The following is a 20,071-nucleotide window of genomic DNA, read 5'->3' as shown; positions in this document are numbered from 1 at the left end:
GGCCTATTTAGCACATATTGTGGATGCTAGTAAAGAACAACCTAAGATACAGGAAATCCCAATTGTTAATGAGTTTCCCGACGTTTTCCCAGACGAATTACCAAGATTGCCACTAGATCGAGAGATAGAATTTGTGATTGATTTGGCACCCGACACTGAACCAGTATCGAAAGCTCCTTATCAGATGGCGCCTGTAGAAATGAAAGAGTTAGCTACGCAATTGCAGGAATTATTGGACAAAGGGGTGATTCGACTAAGCGTATCCCCATGGGGTGCACCGGTTTTATTCATCAAGAAAAAGAATGGAAGCATGAGGCTGTGTATCGACTATCGTGAACTTAATAAGTTGACCATTAAAAATAAATATCCATTGCCACGGATCGACGATTTGTTCGACTAGTTAAAGGGAGCGACATATTTCTCTAAGATTGACCTAAGATCGGGTTATCACCAGTTGAAGATCAAGGCGGAAGATATACTTAAAACGGCATTTCGTGCGAAATATGGGCAGTATGAATTTTTAGTGATGGCTTTTGGGCTGACCAATGCACCTGCCGCATTCATGGATATTATAAATAGAGTTTTCAAGAAATATTTGGATAAGTTTGTGATCGTGTTTATCAATGATATTTTGATTTATTCTAAAACGGAAGCTGAACACGCTGAGCATTTGAGGATAGCTTTGGGAATTTTAAGGAAAGAGAAGTTATATGCTAAATTCTCTAAGTGCGAGTTTTGGCTAAAGAAAGTTCAATTTCTTGGGCACGTGGTAAGAAGTGAAGGCATCAAAGTGGATCCCGCAAAGATCGAAGCAGTAATAAATTGGGAAAGGCATATGGACGCTAACACAAGTTAGAAGTTTTCTGGGACTAGCTGGCTACTATCGAAGATTTGTACAAGACTTTTCAAAGATAGCGGTTCCATTGACAACATTGACCAGAAAGAATGAAAAATTCATATGGACAGGCAAGTGTGAAGAGAGTTTTCAAGAACTGAAGAAGAGGTTAGTTTTAGCACACGTGTTAGCTCTACCAGATGAGGGAGGTGATTTTGTGATCTACAGTGATGTATCTCACAAAGGACTAGGATGCGTGTTAATGCAGCATGGAAAAGTGATTGCGTATGCTTCTCGGCAATTGAAGCCTCACGAGCAGAAATATCCAACTCATGACCTGGAGTTAGCAACAATCGTATTTGCACTTAAGATTTGGAGAGATTATTTGTATGGAGAAAAGTGTGAAATCTATACGGATCATAAAAGCTTGAAGTATATCTTTACCCAAAAAGAGATGAACATGAGACAAAGACGATGGCTGGAATTGATCAAGGATTATGATTGTACGATAAATTATCATCCTGGAAAGGCAAACGTCGTGGCAGATGCCCTAAGTCGAAAGGAAAAATTAAATATGTTAACATCATCAGAAGAGTTAATAAAAGAATTTAAAAAGTTAGAAATTGAAGTGCGAATCCCTGAGCCAAAAGGTAGTGTAATATATGCAATAACATTTCAGCCTGAGTTGTTAGAAAAAATTCGACGATGTCAAGAGCAGGTGATGATTCAAGAAAGTGATAAATTGACCGGAGAAGAGATAAATAGTCAAAAGGATAGTGAAGGCATATTAAGATTTTCTTCTCATATTTGGATTCCTAATATCACAGAATTGAAGCACGAAATTTTACACGAATCTCACAATTCAAGGTATTCCATCCATCCCGGGAGTACCAAAATGTATAGGGATTTAAAGGAAAACTTCTGGTGGCCAAATATGAAGAAAGAGATCGCAGAATGGGTAAGTAAATGTTATACATGTCAAAGAGTCAAAGCAGAACATCAAAGACCAAGTGGAATGCTTCAACCATTGGAGATTCCTGAATGAAAATGGGAGCATATCGCTATGGATTTTATGGTGGGACTACCCAGAACTAGAGTGAATCAAAATGCTATTTGGGTAATTATTGATCAATTGACCAGATCGGCATATTTTCTACCAATCAACGAAAGATTTTCGTTAGATTAACTTATTAAGTTATATTTGAATGAGATCATTATGCGATATAGGGTACCGATATCTATTGTGTCGGATAGAGACCCCAGATTTAATTCAAGATTTCGGTGATAATTCCAAGAGCATTTGGGAACAAAGTTGAATATGAGTATTGCTTATCATCCACAAACAGATGGGCGAAGTGAAAGAACTATCCAGACAATTGAAGACATGTTAAGAGTCTGTGCGTTAGATTTTAAAGGAAGTTGGGATGAACATTTTCCTCTAGTGGAATTCTCTTACAACAACAGTTATTACACAAGCATTGGCATGCCTCCATATGAAGCCCTGTATGGGAGAAAGTGCATATCTCCTGTGTTTTGGGACGAAGTTGGTGAACATAAACTTTCGGGTCCAGAATTGATTCAACAAACCAAAGAAAAGGTGGAACTGATTCGTAAAAGATTGATCGCCGCTCAAGATCGACAAAGAACATATGCTGATCGAAACCGAAAAGATATGGAATTCCATCCTGGAGAGAAGGCATTGCTAAACGTGTCTCCATGGAAAAAATTGTCCAGATTCGGAAAGAAAGGAAAGCTGAATCCAAGATACATCAGACCTTTATAGATATTAAAGAGAGTTGGAATGGTTGCGTATGAGTTGGCTCTGCCGCCGCAGATGCAGCACATTCATAACATCTTTTATGTATCTATGCTATAAAAGTACAACCCAGATTCAAGTCATGTGATAGAGTATGAACCTTTAGAGATTCATCCAGATCTGTCTTATGTAGAGCAACCGTTAGAAATACTAGACCGGAAAGAGAGGACGCTTAGAAATAAGATAGTGACATTAGTAAAAGTTTTGTGGAGGAATCCCAACGTTGAGGAGGCAACGTGGGAGCTCAAAAAAAAATTATTGATATGTATCCTCATTTATTTACTAAGGTGTGATTCTGGGGACATAATCCTTTTTAAAGGGGGAAGGATGTAATATCCAGGGATTTCGCGACTTATATTCTCAAATATTATATATGAATGTGTGATTTTGTATGTAATAAAAAAATAATAATGATAATAAAATAAAAATGTATATATATGAGTAAATGATTAAGTGACCCGTATGTGTTGATATGATTAAATGAATAAAGCGAAGATGTGACCGATAAAGATATCGGATTTTTGTATATATATATCGAGAATGGAAAAGTGAGGATATTTAAGATTTAATATGGAAATTGATGGAAGTATGAAGCTTCTATTGAGGAATGTGGGATTATGTGATACGTGACTTGTACGTGTGGGACAATGCGGTCGATGCATTTTTAAACAATTTTAAACATTTTACTATGTGAAAATAGGAGTATATGAGCTTTGAATATTCCTATAAAATAATTAAAATTATATAAAATAATGAGATTTGTTATATTATCTCTAGAATACTCCTACAGACTTTATAAAAATGATGGATGAATTTATTTTGGTGATTTGGTATATTTAAATGATTTTAGAATCATTATTTTAATTTTTGAGTAGTAACTTGTAAAATTCGTATAAAATAATCTATACGTTCAAAAATTATTTTAAGAATATGGGGAGAAAGATAATTTAATTATATACATTTTAAAAATAAAATTTTATCTCTTCCCATTTGTTATCTTCCCAGATTAATTATTTTATAAGCACGAATTATATGAATTATGCACTAAATAATATACTAATGAAAATCTGTTTTAATATGAAGATTACCAAACTACCCCTGGGTCTATATACATCAGACCCAGCCATTCTATCCTCTCTTCACTCTCGATCTCTCAAATCCCTAGCTCTCTCTCGCCTCTTTCAATCTCTCTCTCGGTACTATATCACTACCATCGTCCTTTTTTGTTTTTCTTCGATTTATGACTCGATTTGAGTCCCTCTCCTCTTATGCTCCTTGATATGTTCTTGTATGTGTGTATATCCGTATGTATAGTTCAAAGTTGGAGGAACCCATTTCGATTTAGGCTCGGATTCTCTCATTTTTAGTTCATTTTTGCTGCGATTATTTGCTCGTTTTGAGTTCCTCTTTGATTCATACATGTATATGTGTATTGTTGTATGCATATGTCAGTTTTGAACCACACAAATGGGTAGAATAACGTTAGACGTTCGAGATGAACAATGATTGACTATGAGGATACTGAAATAGTGTCTTTATTCGTGTAGATTCGGAAAGTGAGAACGCTCAGTTAGGAAAGGAAAGGCTCCACTAGGTGACGTGATAGTAGGTCTTGTGGTCAAGAAAAGAAGTAAATAAGGCAAGTAACATTTCAACCCTTGCCTCCTATGTTGCGATTCAATGTTATAATTGAATACCTGTTGTCACCCTTTTTATTAGCCTTGTATGTTGACATGGCTTGTTCCTTTTCCTTTTGAATATTATTACCTTATTTCAAATGCAAATGCTTTCAAGTTGATGATAGCTTTGATTTCCTGAACAATGGTTCTTTTGGTACACCCTACCCTTGCTATGTAACGAAGTTTTATGAACTTGAACTTAAGAATGATTTTAAACTTGCAAGGGTCTCGATGATTTCAAAGAAATGGTAAAAGATTTTTAAATAAAAATTATTTCGAAAATGAAAGTTTTCAATCGAAACGATTTTATGAATTTCCATTGATTGGAAGTGTAAGTGGCCGAGTGACGTTGGTCCACTATGAAGACTGTAATAATCCCAAAAATTTTGGACTTTTTGTAATCCTTATGAATAGTGATTTTCCAGATTATGCTCATTAAGAAAACTTTTCATGCCACACTATGTAGGAGTTCTTTTATTGATATTCTGAGATCTTATTAGTACTCCATATGGTATAAAAGTGTATGTAAAGACCGTCAGAATCCAAATTCAAACACTTTGATTTTTCCCGAAAATCCATAAGATACCGAAGGAATTGAGTATAAGATAATATGATTAAAATGATTTAAATTCAAGGATTATAAGAGAGGATCATAAAAGGAATATAAAATATTGAGAAAGCTTAGGGGAACCCAAGTAATAAAATCACGGATATATTCCCTCAAACGATCAACGATATTGAGCGATAAACGAGCCGTAAAATAATTTAACGATCAAGGACGAATGCATGCAAGTAGTATAGGGAGAAAGCTTCCAAGAGAAGCTAAAACAAGTGGTTAAGAGGTTAAGATACCATCCACCACAATTAGCCAACACTTGGCAAGGGAATGATGTCACTAAGATGATGTAATCACTTTAAACAAGTGGATTAGTATAGATATTATCAAACCACACATTTGGACACATTATTTAAAATCAAACAAGCAAGCCAAAGACTACTTCATCCTTTTTTTCATGAAAAACCCGAGAGGAAAAGAGAGTAAAAATGGAGGAGAAAGAAAAGCTTGTATCTTGAATTTCCCTTGGCCGTTTTGTGCGTTCTACCTATCAAATTGAAGCCCTCGAGAAGCTCTACACAATTAGGGTAACCGCTATCCTCACCTTCTTGATTTTCATACTCGTTTTTTAACGTTTTACAGTTCAGGGAATAGTGTTTCAAGAATTAACTTTATGTTCTTGATTTTGTTTTGAGGTTTTAATCATTATAAGGCTAAATAAGGATCATCTAAGGTTTGTTAAGCATTACCCACTCTCCAAGGAAGGTATAACCTCTTCCCCTCTTTGTGTTTAAGCCATACCATGAGTTTTAAACTTGTTCTTTAAGAGTTCTTGGATGTTTGTATGATTTTAGAGTATTTATGAACTTTAAATGGAAGTTATGAGTTATTATGTAAATGGATGATTGTGAGGAACTTGTTTTGGTGTATGATGAAGTTGAGGGGCTGTTTGGAATGTTATAATGTAGTATGTTGATTGTTGGTTTGGTTTGGTATGGTTGTGGTCTTGTAATAAAATTTGGGAATCGCTAAGTTATAGCCGTCGTAATGCCCAATTTTTTTAGACTGTTTTGTGCATAACTTTAGCACCCGAACACTCACTTCCATGAACTGACCATTACCATGCTTAGATATTTTATGATTCAAGCTTCATTTTGATATTTGGTTCTCTTAGATCCGATGTACGGTTTAGGAGAAACGACCATTTTAAGTTACGGTGTTTCGTGAAAGAACCTTTACCCCAGGCTTAACTTTGAAACCTTGTTTAAGGCCCTTAAAAGACTAATTGGATTACGAAACAATTACGTAAGGTGGGTTAGGAAGTTGATAAAGTACTCGTGAAAGGGTCGCCTTAAAATTCGTAACGGTTAATTTATTAAAATTGGTGGAGCCAAGGGTACGCAAACGATTAACGCAAATTGTTAAGCGTATAGGCGACCGTTAGGGTATGAGTGAGTGTTGACTAGTTTCTTAAGCGAACGTGGTCTAATTCCAGATTATGTTGTTATTCATAGTTTATCGGACCCACTCTAAGATTAAGTCTACACCGAAATGCTCAGGAAAGTTTTTTACACGTTATACCGTTGTTGTGATGTAAATATATTGATGCATTATCTTGAGAAAAGTGCATGGTTGTTATTAGCAAATCTTGTGATATATTGGAGCATGTTGATATGGTATATATATGCATGTTGTGAAATTTTGATATTTTATTATCAATTCAAATGCTTATAAACTGCATAATACCTATGCTAGAGATAAGCAGTAGTTGCGTATACCCTTAATATACGGGACCTGAATGTGAACATTTTTCTAAACCGGGAGTCGATGTTCCCGAGTGTAATATATATATTGTATATATATAGTTTTCCATAACTAGTAATCGAATAAGGTATATTCGATAGTTTAGAATAATAATCAAACTTATTTTCGATTATTCAAATAAAGATCGTACTTTCGTATAAGTATATCTTTGGTTATTTATTATTCATTTCAAGTAGGAGTTTTAAAACTTCTACTTCAATTATTTTTATAAAGTTTTTCCTTTATGGGAATATTATTTAAATAATAATATTCAGATATTTTCTAACATATCGGGAATGATTTATTTTATTAAATCATCATTACTCTAAACATTCCTTAAAATGTTTTCGAGTCTTCAAAATGATTTAAAGTTAGAGCGGATCCTAAAACTCATTTTCAGAATTAATATCTTCCTTTCGAAGGGGATTTAAATACTTGCTCAAAACCTGAGGGATCTGGCTCTGTGGTGTATTTTATATTCGCAAACGGCGGCGATTCGCCGAAAACCGCAGCACCACCGCAAAGAAACATGGAACAGATACTAGAAAGGATAAGGGAGAATCACAGGGGATCAACGAGGAAAGGAAGGACAAGAAGAAGGAAATCGACTCAGGACCTTCCAATTAAATCCCCCTACCCCGATTGCAAACCCCCTCCCTTGAATCTATATCATGTGATTTTGTTTGTTTTTATTATTATTATAATTTTTTTATTCATTTATTCCTTCTGCTCAGCCTACAAATGGCCATGTATCTACAGTTTTATAAAATCCCAACACGTGTCCCGAATTTAACTGAAAGCCCCAATTATTTCATACTTTTCAAGATATCGAGCAAATCCACGGGTAAAAGTTAACCCAAAAATTAACAAATTAATTTTAAAATTATTGCAAATATTCAGAAGTAAATAAAAACGTAATTTTCATAATTTTAAAATAATTCCTGAAATGCAATTTATACCCGCTTTTATCAATTAATCGAATCAACGCGCGGGTGAAATTAATCCCGAAAATTCCCAAAATAATTTTAAAATTCTTGAAATATTCCAAACTTAAATGAATATGAGTTTCATAATTTTTTTTGAAGAATTCTGGAATTGAATACGGATTTTACGAATAAATGCAATTAGAAAATCATACAGGGCTAAATAATTGATGAAATATTGATTTCTAAATTTTGTAAAATCCCAAAAATAGTTATTATAATTATAAAATCATAAAAACAATTTTAGAGACAATACAAATATTTATGCAAATAAATTTGTATTAAATCCACTTTTAAAAGTAAAAGCAATTCAATATACTTAATAATTAATTATACGAACCACCCTATACACCATAAATCACACACATGGATAAAAATAAAACAACACATAGCTGACAAAAGCTATACACATATATTATTCATATAATAATTCCATAATTACACTTTAATTAAATATAAAAGTACACGAGTCGTTACATCCTTCCCCCCTTAAAAAGATTCTGTCCCCAGAATCTGATATAATTAAACAAGTGAGGATATTTGTCAAGCATATCTGACTCTAACTTCCAGGTAGACTCTTCTACTCGAGGATTTATTCAAAGCATACTCGTTAGGGATATAAACTCATTTCCAAGAACTCGCTCTTAACGATCTCGGATTTGGATTGGTCATTCCACGCATAATATAAATTTGGATAAGATCCCATTGGCTCCTAATCAATGACTTGGTTCGAATCAGATACATAACGCCTTAACATTGATACGTGGAACACATTATATATATACATTGCAACTGTGGCGACAACATGAACTCATAGATAACTTTACCTATATTTCTTTATACCTCGAACGGTTCAATATATTTAGGACTCTACTTGTCCCTTCTAATCGAACCTAACCAATCTCTTTCAAGGTGAAACCTTTGTCAACACCAATTGTCCTATTTCTATATTCATACTCTTTCGATACAACTCTGCCTTCCTTCTTTGTTAATCCCGAGCTGCTTCATCTCTTTTCCAAATCAATACCACTACGTCTGAAGTAACTCAGAACCTAACAACGTCTCTACTCCCATTTTCTCTCACTAGTGTAGGGACCCATACTTATGTCCATACAAGGCTTCACAAGGTACCATTCCCCTACAAGCATGATAACTATTAGCATATGAAAACTTACTCAATGGTAGGTGATTACCTCAATATTATTTTAAATCCAAAATATATACTCTCAATATATCCTATATTTTCTGTATCGTCTTTTTCACTTTGACCCTTTGTCTGGGGATGATAGATGGTACTCACTTTCAACTTACTTTCTAAACATTCAAACACTTCTTACTTATTTCCATCAAGGCTAGATAGTAATCGCATATCTTCACTTCTTCTCACCTTCAGGTATTTGAAATTCACATCCTACTTTTTCCAATTCTTTTATTAACTCCGCAACAATTTTAATCACATTCAATCCTTTCCTTCTACACAGGGCATCTGTTACTATATCGTCTTTGCTTAGGTAATTTTTAATGGAAAGATTGGAATCCTTTATTTATCTCAGCTCAAATTCATATCGGGAGAACTTAACATATAGCTTCTTCCCTTCTAATCTTTGTAAAGAAATCCTTGAGCGTCCTACATAGACTTTCTTAAACTTTAGATAGCTGAGGATGTTTTCAATAAATACAATTTGCTTATCCAAGTACTCCTTATACACCATGTTCCTTGATTCCTTATAGACAACTGATGCACTTATTACTCTACATAATATCACCAGAACTTACAATGCTCATAACTCATCCTAATCGTAATCTTTGACATGTCCTCAGGCTGGATCTTAAGTCAATCCCCATGAAATCACACACTCCTTGAATTAGGTCACATAAGTAATCAATTCTTTATAGAGGTTACTTATTCTTATTCGTCATTTTGTTAAACTCCCGATAATCAGTACACAATCTCATAATTTCATTCCTCTTTCCCAGCAACATCACTGGTGCACCCCAGAGAACTATATCTGGTATGCTCACTTCCCTTTCTAATAACTTTTACCATTATCAAACTAATTATTTTGTTCCACTGGCCTCTTGAGACTCCATGGCAATTATTTATTTCCCAGTCTTCCTCCAGCTTAAGTATTCTCTTCTTCATATCTTTACACATGGTGGATCTACCTTATATCCTTAGCTTATTACTTCTTTTCTCGTATGATTGGAAGAACTTCTTATATTGCTTCTGCACCCAGAAACTTACCTTACTATTAGCTTATGTACACTTTACACTTTACTTCTTCTAAAACCACTCTTTGCCATACTACAGGACAACCAACTCAATCCTAAAATCACATCGAACCCCTCTAGCTCGGAGGGTGTCAGATCAACTGCAACTACGTCCAACTTCTAAACGCTTGATTTCTTGGTTCTTTTGAAAGTTCTATCTCTAGCTGAGCTGGATGTTGGACCTTGGGATGTAGTATCTTGAATAACCGTTCTACAACTCCTTGTAATATGCCCACTCTTTCCATAATTATGACACATAACTCCTGGATTTTCTATATTACATTCTGATGCATAATAACCCTTATGTCCACACTTGAAACATTGCACATTCTTTTTGCACGCACCACTGTGTCTCCTGTCATAGGACTTGCAATCCACTGCTCACTTGACTGACTGGGCTGGAGTGGAAGTAACTGAAGTAGCACTAGATCTAGCCTGAAATAAACTCTATCTCCAGAATCTCTTACTCCTGTTCCGGCCAAACCAATTCTAAAATCCTTGACTGGATTCTCCTTGGTCTGCCTTGTCCATAACACCTTACGACTTCCTTTTCTTATCACTTTCATCCTTAACAGTCAACTTCTGGTCTCTTTCCATTACCAGGGCGGCCTGAACCATAGAGGAGTATGTCTTGAGTTGTAATACAACAACTCCTCTGTGAATTTCAGGGTTCAACCCTTGTGGAACCTCCTTACTTTCTGAATCTCCGTACTTACATACTCAGGAACTAATCGGGCCAATTCTATAAATTTGGCCTCATACTCCAACACACTTCTTTCACCTTATTTCAGTTCTAGAAACTCAATCTCCATTTAACTCCGCACACAGTCAGGGAAATAATTTTCCAAAAACAACTCAGTAAATCTAGCCCATGGAATAGGGCCTTCTCCTTCTAACGCTCTGGTTGACTCCCACCAGTAATTCGCTTCATTCTTTAAGAAATAGCTTGCATAATCAGTCTTGAGATTATCACTTACTTGGACAAGATTGAAAGCTTTCTCCATCTCTTTTAACCATGCTCCATCAGCTACTGGATTAGGTTCACCTTTAAACTCAGGAGGTTTAACACTCTGGAAAGATTTGAAATTAACACTTTGGTTCACTCCTTGTTGTTGTTGCTGCAACAATAGTTGCTGCTGCTGAACCTGTTGGATTAACTGCAACTGTTGTTGCTGCTGTTGGCGCAACAAGTCTATAATTTCAATTATAGTTGGACCCTCCGCAAAAATACTACTATTTTATTTAGACTGGGTAGCTTTATTGGGTGGCATTTTCCTTGAATGTATAAATGAGTTTATTCAAAATATAACAAAAATTATTTGACAAAAGATATAACCATTTAAATAGTACACCTGTATCAGGAAAATGCTGCCCATTCACAATACCCAGGTCTTTAATATCGGGGTCCATTTATAAAAGAAATCTAGATTAACATCACTGGCAATCACAACAACACTGACAATAGCAGAATCAACAACAGTTCAGGAAGACTAAAATACAAAGAAACTAAACACCGTCGCACGACTCCTTGATATAACATCAACTAACTAACTTCCCGTCACTACTCAATTACCATATCAACTTTAATATACTACAAGACTTGGCTGGCTCTATCACCCACCAACAATGAACAAACTAATAAATCGGGTCAATTTAAGGAATACTGGGCTCTTCTAGGCACCAAAGTCCAAATTTCAACCAATCATTCCTCTAAGGATGATTTCTTATCACCCACAAGTAATTTTCCAATCACTGAATTACTTTTCCCGAGGTTATAACTCCACCGATAGATTTTGAACCTTCGCTGCTACCCTTATTCGTAATTAACATTCGGATATAGGGCTTTCATTCTTCCCAACCATCAACTTTTATTTGCATTCAGTGACGGGGACCATCAAATCGCAGAAATTCATTTTCATAGAATACCATATAAGGTTTCAAAATCAAAGGAATCGAATAGAAAAGAAGTGAAGAAGATGTAAGTATGACTAAGAGCACCCATATGAGTACACAAGATGGCCAGTATTAGTACCGCATAGCACACAACACATACTTCAGTGGGTCCCACCAGACCCTTTTGTCACACAGACAAATGGTCAATTCATATGCATTGTTTGCCCCAATCAACCGATAGAATCTCCTAGAAAGGAAACAATGTTTAAATAGAAAATTCACAAATAGGAAGGGAAGAATCTGACTTATAATGAGATCAACAGAATCTTAAGTTGCTTACTTCGAATTTGTTTTCCTTGCAGATAAATAAGCAACTTATTGGGAAACACGCATTCATTCTGGAAAACAAAATATGTCTCAAGAAAGAAGTATAAGGGTTCAAAGATAAAAACCACAGTACTGATCCACATTTATTAGGAAACTTGGATGTGGTAGCAGCCACTGACTATTATCATTCCATCTGAACTCACCGAGGTCACACACTCAGTCCAGTAACATTCATTGACATAGAAAATGCGATATTTAGAAATAACGTTGGCGTCTCTTCAGCTGACACATCAAAGGCCCGATCAAACACTGAACTCTCATGATCAGACTCATTTTCTCGAGAGGGATATCTAAACCTCTTTCGGCCTTGCCAATGATACATATACGAGGGAGACCTATTAAAAGCGAGGGCAGTTCCAGCCAATCCTCAATAGGCATCAGGGTTTCGCCTTAGACACCCTCGACTAAACTCTTAGACTCGCTCCTCTGATTGAGTTGTTGACTCACACATTTATCTAACCTCTTTTACACTCTTTTGACTCTATTTCTAACCTAAATCAGGGACTTATACCTGTAGCTCTGATACCAACTGTGACGGCCTCAACCCTGGGGTCAGGAGTTGACGTCACCAACAACAATACTAATAAACAGAATATAAACTAATCACTAATTATATATAACCACGACCCCTTTTGACCAAAACCTTTTCCAGGTTTAAGTTTGATTCAGGTTAAAGCTATTACAAACCAACCTAATATAAATAATATGAACCACACTATCTTAATACAACAACTCAACAGACCATCTTTGGTCCAACACAACTACCTCAAAGGAGCCTGACACGGAAGGCACTGGAACTCTGCCCTGACTACCGCGGAAGAATCTCCTAGGCATCTGCAATATATATAAAACATTCCGCAAGGGTGAGCAATCAATTGCTCAGCAGTACCACTATATGAAATACAATTAAAGCAATTTATGATAAAACAGTGACACGAAAAGAGATTATAGCTCATTTGCAACCCACGGTAAACATTCATAAACTGGATATTCCAAAATTAGCATGCTATCAACAAAATAAACGTAGTAGTATACTGTGTACATATATCATAGTCCAATTTTAGCATGTTATTCACATTTATAAAACCACTGTATCAAGTACTTATACCCTTACGGGAATCACAAAGCCAAATCAGATACGTACAGATATGTGAAGACAGCTGATCAGGCTATCAACACCAGACGACTCTAACTGCCATCCCATTTACCTGTTCCAGATCTCAGAGACTAGATATGTCTCTGACCTGCTGGACTAATCGATTATATAATGCGCGCAACCGAATTAGCCTCTTACGCCACCTTAATAGGCCTACTCTGGCCCCTATGTATCCCATATCTGATCGTTTTATCCATTTTCCAAAACACTTGTACCTATCTCATTTTCAAAATCATTTATTTTACCAGCACACATATAAAATCTAGTTCGCAAATCATTTCATTCGAGATAGGTATCTTTTGAAGTTACTTTGCTCCAAAACAATTTGAAAACAGTGTTTTATAACTACGGGGGATACATAACTTAAATATTTCAGTTCCATTACGAGAATAAAACATTTAGCTATTCATATATACTGAACTATAAAAGAATGGTCAGGGTACTTGCCTTGCAGAGCATACAACTACTCTGATTGACCTTGGATTGAATTGGACACTCAGCTTTATTGCATTACTATCAGACTATTCTGGATCTGACTTTGACACTCAGGTCCTTCGCTTGGAACCTCGTTGTGCTTGTCGACTGATCACTAGGTTATCTTTAGTTCGACCTCAATTCCTAAGTCCCACGACTAAAACCTACAGAGTCGAAATACTCTATATTAAACGTCTAGGTATGCTTGACATATCCTCTCTTTAATCCTACCCCGACGATAACAATCCCGACTCGTACATAAATGAATTATAAACAAACACACAACAATTAGGGTTCACGTATTCACAATCCGACTCCGTACTCATATTCTGAAAATACATATACCCATCGTTATAAGAAAATAGGGTTTTATGATATAGTTATAAAATATTTTATTATAACACGTAGGTACGTTTTATAAAAGAGAGTTGTTAACCATTTATGGAATGTTCATTCACAACACATCAGTACATTCAGTAAAGTATTTATAATTATGATCATACATGTCTAACCGGTAGTCCCGATAATCACAGGGTATGCCCCACATTTTCGAACCTACTTTTTCCGAAAAATCGGGCAACACTCCCTTTGTTTGTCGGTCTACCCGTCAAACATAATCGACATCAATATACAATAACAACCACATTAATTCATAATCACAATCCAACCGATATCATCACCGAAATTCACTTCACAAATCCCAATCTTCAATTCCAACCAATATATTATTATTATTATTCGTACTTTATATTTTAGTCATATTTATTTATTTGAAAATATTAGGACTCAGATATACATCATCATCGTCCACAGTCGGCTCACCGAGGCTCATCGCTGAGGGCGGCAAAATTTATTGGTGCCCGATTATATTCGAGTTTCCTAATAAATTTCACCGATAAATTAATAATTTCCTACTTGCAAAAAAATATAATTTCATCAGACTAATCAATTTTTATTTTTATTTTTAGCAGAAAATTTAAGAAATAGCCAAGCAACACACGTGCGGCCTGGTGGCCGGAAAATAAACAACCAGGCGATACAGGAGTACAATCGGACATAGGCATATATAACATGCAACAATACAGAACAAGTAAACCCAGTTATCACACATATACATACACATGAGTGCATATATATATATATATATATATATATATATATATATATATATATATATATCGAGTCAACCAGGAGGCAAACGGCGGTGATTCGCCGGAAACCGCAGCACCACCACAGAGAAACATGGAACATATACGAGAAAGGATAAGGGAGAATCATAAGGGAGCAACGAGGAAAGGAAGGATAAGAAGAAGGAAATCGACTCAGGACCTTCGAATTAAATCCCCCCACCACGATTGTAAACCCCCTCCCTTGAATCTATATCCTATGTTCTTGTGGTTTTGTTTCTTTTTATTATTATTATAATTTTTTATTCATTTATTCCTTCTTCTCAGCCTATAAACTGCCACGTATCTGCAGTTCTATAAAATCCCAACACGTATCCCGAATTTAACTAAAAGCCCCAAATATTTCGTACTTATCAATTAAACGAATCAACGCGCGGGCGAAATTACTCCCGAAAATTCCCAAAATAATTATAAAATTCTCGAAATATTCCAAACTTCAATAAATATGAGTTTCATAATTTTTTTTGAAGAATGCTGGAATTGAACACAAGCCACGACCTTAATTACATTACAATGTACCAAATCCCAACTAGGTTAACTTACAACTGATAATAAAACATTATAACGAACTTTCAAAAACTCAAAACTAAAGCAAAAGGCTCTTGCTAGGTTATTCCGTCTCAACCTGGAATTCTAGCTCGCACACTGGTCTAGGGATCCTCGCTACCAACAACTTCCTTCTTAACTGGAAAAGAACATAAACAGATTCGCAAGAGTGAGCTAACTAGCTCAGCAAGTCACCATGACAATACTGAGATTAAACAATGATCAAATGAAATGATTTTAAAAAAATCAAGTTATTATCAAGCAATGATTAGAAATGGATATTCACTTTTATTTTAAAAACCAAGGTTAAGCTGTTGATCAGTCACGCACTAACCACGAGCAAGGCACATAGCTCTGCTCTATATACTGGATCTAAGGCACACATTGGCCTAATACGAGCACGAATTTGGTCTGACCATGAATTTGGTCTACATTTTTAAAGAAACCATATAATCTATAATAACAATATCATAAATAATGTAATTCAATAGACAGAATCATAAACAACATTGATAAGACATTCATCTCAAAGCAAAGGGTGGTTCGTGAGCACCATAAAGGTATAACAAGGTATGCATATATAATGGTTTCAATCTTATAAAAAAATCAGGTACTTAGAGAATAATGGTTTAATGGTTTTACAAGAATTGGTTCTCTGATGTTAAAAGGTATTGTAGAAAGTATGAGTATTTGTACGTTCAGAAAATCCATTTCAGTGATTGGTATATGGTGTATATGTATTTGTGTAGTAGTATCGTATGTATGTGATTTAGTATCTGGGATTTCAACAATCAATGGTTTACGAAGAATAAGGCTTACAGTTCAAATGTTAAATGATGTGCTCAAGGTTTAAGGATAAGCACTTTAAATCACTTGCAATATAAAATAGAAACCATTCGGAATACTTAACAACATATTTCGAGAAAGTTCAAAATATTTGCCTTATCTCAACTGCTCTTATCTTTTACTTTCACTCGTCTATCTATTCTATTCATTGACCACTTGTTTTCCCTTTATACGCCTCACTTCATCTGCTAGACATTACAAGTATTTAGCAATACTCATTCTCATCTTAATCTAATCGTCCTATAGACGTTATAAGCTTCTATCTACCCTTCGTTTCTCCCAAATCCGACGTACGGATTGAAAGTTATGTCGAAAACCGTCAAACAACGAACACATAGGCATATCACACATTAATCAGGTCACACATAGCACATGACACATAAGGTAATCGATAAAAATAATTTTTCAAAGATGGTTTGGGAATAAAATGATTTTTCGGGTATTTAATACGATTTTTCGAACATTTTTCGGGATTAAACGGGTAACATAATTATTTTTTAAATAGATAGCAAGGTTCGAATACCCGAATCTGACTTTAAAATCATTTAATAATAATTATCGAGCCTTGAATATAATTTAGAAAAAATTATTTTAAAACTGAAAACTATTTTTTGGAATTTTTAAATCAAAAGAAATAATTAAATCTAATTAAATAATTAATTAAAATTAATTAATAACTAATTAAATTAATTATTCAATTAATATTTAAATTAATTTACCAATTAAATAATTTATTATTAACTAAAATTAATTAACTAAATAATTGGATTTATTTTAAAATTAAAAATGAATTTTGGAATTAAAATAATGATTTTTGGAATTTTAAATAATAAAATCAATTTTCTGAAATTAGAATAAATAGATAATACCATTTTTAAAATTTTTTAAAACAGAAATATATAATTTGTAAAGTTTGCAAACTACAAGGGGTTAAACTTCAATTCCCCCCTGTCGTCTTCTCCGGCCACCGCGCCGCCGGTCGGTCGCTATTAAGGGCGACCGAGCTTTCTAACCATCTCCAAAACTTTCCCAGATCGACTCCAAACTTACAGTACTTAACCTAATCAAATCCAGCAACTCATATATGGCATCAAAACATATAAACAACCTCTGAACAATTCGAAAAACCGGCTCAAACTTTTTCGGTGACTCCCTTGCCATTTTCCGACGAGGTCGGTCCCGGAATCGTTTGGCCTCCGAACTGGTACCATTCAATTCCTCTTTCCATAATCTGTTTACTGTTAAAAATCAATTCAACTAATAACGCCTAGATGAAAAACGTCCAATTTTCAATTAAGAACATTCATACTATATAAACCCTAATTTTATTAATTCGAGAATCAAACACAAATTTGAACATGTTATTGAACTCCAAATCCATCATATCATATACCAAAAAGAACAGGATTCAATTATCTACAACATGCAAGCATCAAATCACATAAACAACATCAAAATCAAAAATTCATAATTTAATCATAATTAATTCGAATGTAAAGAAAAATATTGAAAAATATCGATTAGTTCTGCAGTTGTATGGATGGTGAAACTTGATTGTACTCCTCAAGACCTTTGTTTTGGTTACTCGTACATAGAAATCCGAGTTCGTTAATGCCTCTGATTCTAGGTTTAATTATGAAGAACACTATGAATTCTAAGGTTTTTTCTAAAAAATTATATAATTTTATTGTTTAATTGTGTTTATCTGTACAAAATAAAATACAGTAAGGGATATTTATATTTACGAAATATTTGTATCCCGTTGGATCATATTGGATATAAATATAGAATACTTAATCGTTAAGTATTAATAAGACTGATCTAATTCAGTTCCAATTTTAGGGTAATTATCAAAACCGGGCTTTTTGCAATTACAATCTTGGTCTCAGCGTTTTGGTTACACGAATTACGAGAAGATAATATAATAGTTTAATCAAAATATCCGTTTCTCGAAAATACGGGTTATATCGGTTTACCGAAACAAAAATAGTATCTTCAAATTTGTACCGGGAACCGTACAGGTAAAACCGTACTCCGGATCAAAAAAGTCAAAACACGGAAAATGCTTGAAATAATCAAATTAGGTTAGAAAGGTATTTTCACGAGACTTTCGGGTAGTAAAAACATTAAAATGGTTGAAGTTGGACGATTCCCGATTATTCAACATAATTTATAGTTAATCTGAAAAATAATTTATTAAATCTATAAATCTTTTATAAAATCATATAACAATATATAAATTAATAGAAAAATATCAAAATAATCTATACTTTATTTTAGACATATAAAAATTAAAATTTGCAAATTTTGTCACATATAAACATCAAACACTGATACCAATTAACAGATAATTCAACAAAAAATCATATAATAATCACATAATATTTATTTATTGACAGAAATAATTACACGTTATATCCCGAATATTACATCATTCCTCCCTTAAAAGGATTTTATCATCAGAATCTCCTAAGTAAACAAATGAGGGTAGTTTTCATGCATGTCACTCTCTAACTCCCAGGTTGACTCTTCAACCCTTGGTTTTCTCCACAATACTCTTACTAGATTTACAACTTTAATCATTAATACTTTCTCTCTTTTTTCAAGAATCTCAATTGGATTTTCAACATATGACAAATCTGCCTAGAGTTCTATCGGCTCATACTCTATCACATGCCTAGAATATGGATTATACTTCTTAAGCATCGATACATGAAAGACATTATGAATGTGCTCCATATAGGGGGATAACGCCAATTCATATGCTACTTTTTCGACACGCTTCAAAATGTCAAAAGGTCCAACGTATTTAGGACTCAGTTTTCCCTTCTTTCCAAATATACTGGTGATCAACATTTGCGTCCGTAAAGAGCTTAGGGAGGCATTCCGCTACTGGCTTGGTAACTGTTGTTATAGGAAAATTCTACTAAGGGCAAATGCTCATCCCAATTTCCTTTAAAATTAATGGCACAAACACATAACATATCTTCAATTGTCTGGATCGTTCTTTTGCTTTGGCTGTCAAGCTGTGGATGATAAGATATACTCATATTCAACTTGGTTCCCAAACAGTACTGAAAACTTCTCTAGAATCTTGAATTTAATATTTGGATCACGGTCATATACAATAAATATTGGGACTCCATAACGAACTAGTATCTCCTTCAAAAACATGTGAACTAGCTTGTCTAATGAAAATCTTTCATTAATAGGAAGAAAATAAGCTGACTTGGTTAGTCTGTCCACTATAACCCAAATTGAGTCATGGTATTCTTTCGTCCTTGGTAATCCGACTATGAAATCCATAGAAATATGGTCCCACTTCCACTCCGGAATCTCTAATGGTTGCAATAATCCACTTGGTCCCTGATGCTCCGCCTTAACTCTTTGACATGTATAACATTTGCTAACCCATTCCGTAATCTCTCTTTTCATATCTGCCACCAATAATTCTCTTTTAAATCTCTGTACTTCTTGGTAGTCCCTGGATGGATTGAATACTTAGAATTATGAGCTTCCTGTAGAATTTCATTCTTTAACCATGTCACTGGTGGAATCCAAATTCTGGAAGAAAATATAAGAATACCTTGATCATCTTTCTGAGTGCATAACTCTTATCCTACCAAACTATTGACATCC

The sequence above is a fragment of the Apium graveolens genome, chromosome 5, assembly GCF_009905375.1.
Source record: "Apium graveolens cultivar Ventura chromosome 5, ASM990537v1, whole genome shotgun sequence".
Lineage (NCBI taxonomy): Eukaryota > Viridiplantae > Streptophyta > Magnoliopsida > Apiales > Apiaceae > Apium > Apium graveolens.
Note: the sequence above shows the minus strand (reverse complement) of the source record.